This window comes from Pinus tabuliformis, chromosome 2_1 (genome assembly GCF_031772625.1).
Source record: "Pinus tabuliformis cultivar Carrire ecotype Pingquan chromosome 2_1, CPIR1, whole genome shotgun sequence".
In the NCBI taxonomy this organism is placed as follows: Eukaryota; Viridiplantae; Streptophyta; class Pinopsida; order Pinales; family Pinaceae; genus Pinus; species Pinus tabuliformis.
Window position 1 is genome coordinate 308842727 of NC_142299.1, and position 2803 is coordinate 308845529.

Here is a 2803-nt window from a genome sequence, read left to right on the forward strand (position 1 = left end):
GAAGGCTCATCAAGTAGCACCTCTTACAAGATTACTAAAGAAAGATGCATTTTCTTGGACTCCAGAAGCAATGTGCCAAGCACTAGTCCTAGCTATGCCAGACTTCACAAAAACCTTTATCGTGGAATGTGATGCCTTAGGAAATGTAATTGGTGTTGTTTTAATGCAAGAAAGAAGACACATTTCTTTTGAAAGTCATCCAATCAAAGGAAAGTATTTACACAAAGCTATTTATAAGAAGGAAATGTTGGAAATACTACATGCACTTACGAAATGGCAACCTTACCTAATGGGAAGACACTTCAAGGTAAAAATGGATCATGATAGTGTTAAATACTTTTTAGAACAAATATTATCCTTAGAAGAGTAGAAAAAATGGGTCACAAAGATGTTGGGTTATGAGTTTGAATTCATCTACAAAAAATGGAACAAAATGTTGTTGCATATGCACTCTTAAGAAAGGATGAGGATGTGGAGGCATTGATTTGTGCCATTTCTATTATCTAGTCAGATTGGATAAACGAAGCAAGGGATGAATGGAAGAATGAAGAAGAACTGTGGGCACTCATTCAAAAGCGGCTGTAAGATCCCAATACATCTAATACATTTAGCTGGAAAAATGATTCGTTATGGTACAAATATTTCTTATACCTTTGTAAGAATTCCCAAGTCAAATAAAAGATTCTTCTGGAATTGCACACCTCTCCCTTAGGAGGGAACTTTGGATTTTTATAAACTTACCACAAGGTTAAGAAGGAATTTTTTGTGATGTCCTTAAATCTGGTATTCAAAAATTTGTGGCGGAATGGTGGTTTGCCATCAATATAAAGTTTAGACAATTAAGACCCCAGGTCTGTTACAACCGGCCGTCGGCAATCCCTCCACCCTCCGCCACCCTCCCCTAGCTCCACCACCCTCCTTCTCCGCCACCCTCCTTTGGCAATCCTGACATTCGCTGACGAAAAATCCGATCGCAGCTGGAAATCCTGACATCCCCTAACAGATCGGGGACGAGCTGGAATGGCAGCCGCGGAGAGTTATTGTCAGTTCCAATTCGAATTGAGGAATTGCGATCTCACGGGCTGCTCACTCACCTTCCTCCTTGACTCGGCGCCTCCTGCTCTGCAGCTCGCCACCCAGGTACAATTCGGACATGCACCAGACTGTTTTCCTATTGCTTCAACACGATGCATCACCTTGGAATGAGAAACATATGCTATCTCAGTTTGTGATCCAATTCTTGCGTAAATTGGAATAACTTGTGATTTCCTTTGTGAAAAGAAGATGGTAGCCCAAGCTTTTGACAAATTGCATGACAAGATGTGATTATTATGCAAATCAGAGTACATCATGTGTTAAAGGAAGTCCTACTTTCCTGTGTTTTAAATTTCGACCCAGAAACAAACATCTTTTAATCATCTTGAGACCTGTAAACCTTGGTGGATAGCAGTTTCAGGCTTGTAAATCCAAACATACGCTTCTGTTGGTATGGAATTCTCACATCCTCTATAGGTCTGTATATCCTGAAAGGGGCAACAATAGATTTCTTTAAGATATTTTTATGCCCGGGACTTGCATCTGGTGTCAATTACTAACCAGCACAAGCATGTCATGTCACTGGTAGGACATAGAACCCTGGTAAAACCATATTAACTACCCCTTCCACCCACCAAGAAAGCCGCACTGGATAATATAATAGAAACTGATACTACATACCTGAAATAGTTGGAAACATCCTCCTCCGTGAAGGTGCTTTCAGCAGGAAATGTCATGTAAATTTGATGGGATCCAGAGTTGACACCACTCAAATAGTAGGGATCTCGTTCACTTGGCCTATAAGTTGTGAACCTGTTAGCATCCTCTGCTAAAACAATGGCGTGCTGACCATGAGGCCTATCAATGAGGCTTACTGTATTCTTCAAGCATGCTAGTAGATTTGTCACGCTGTATCCTGCTTTCCCATGCCTCTGGCTCTTAGTCAAGTATCCCTCGGCTTGTAGGGTTTTCCCAAATCTCTCGTAATAGAGTTGAGGTAGGGAAGCAATGGAAACAGGGGCCCGTCTTCCTCTCAATAATTCTTGAAGTTCTAACTCTAATCTCTCCAATGATTCCACAGAGAAAGCTTCTTCGAAGCGGGGATCCAAGGGAATTGAACTCGAGACGTTGTCAGAGCGTGAATAACTGTGGGTAAAACGGCATCTGGAGCCATGCTTGCAATATCCCCTGGCAAAATACAGCCATGGTTTCCAATAAACTGGCTCACAGCTTACAGAAACGTCTGTCATGGAATAAGATCGCCTGTGTTTCAATCCTGTCTTACTTCCATTCAAGAAAGAGAGCATCTCTGTATAGACATGACTATCATTTGGTAGGCTGTAGGAATCAAGATTCTCAGTGGGATAGAAGAGATGATCTTGGAGCTGACAATCATCCCTGAGGTTCAGTAACTAGTCATGATAGTCTGAAAATTTGTGATCACTCGGTAAGCTTTGCTGGCGGCTCAAATTGATAAAGTCGCTATGCTCATCAGTTACAAAATGGTTTGGATTCAAGACTTCATGATGGGCGAACAATGTTGAATCCTGCTATTGCTCATGTGGAATGTGAGTTCCCCCATGAAAGCCATTCGGTGCTGGAGAAGAGAATGAGCGAGACAACAAATTAGAAAACTGAGTGTAGCGCAGAGGTGACTGAAGAGGGGACGGAAATGATAAACCAAGCTCTGTCTTGGCCTTGGAAATCATGGACTGTAAGAGTGTATTAGGCCCAAATGCAAGAAAGTGTAAGAGTGTATTAGGCCCAT

General features: G+C 41.9%; 1 pseudogene; it reads right to left on the minus strand.

The window, feature by feature from the left end:
* Window positions 1-1411: 1411 nt before the first annotated feature.
* LOC149200059 (zinc finger CCCH domain-containing protein 18 pseudogene) lies at window positions 1412-2342 on the minus strand (annotated as a pseudogene).
* Between the last annotated feature and the right edge of the window lie 461 nt (window positions 2343-2803).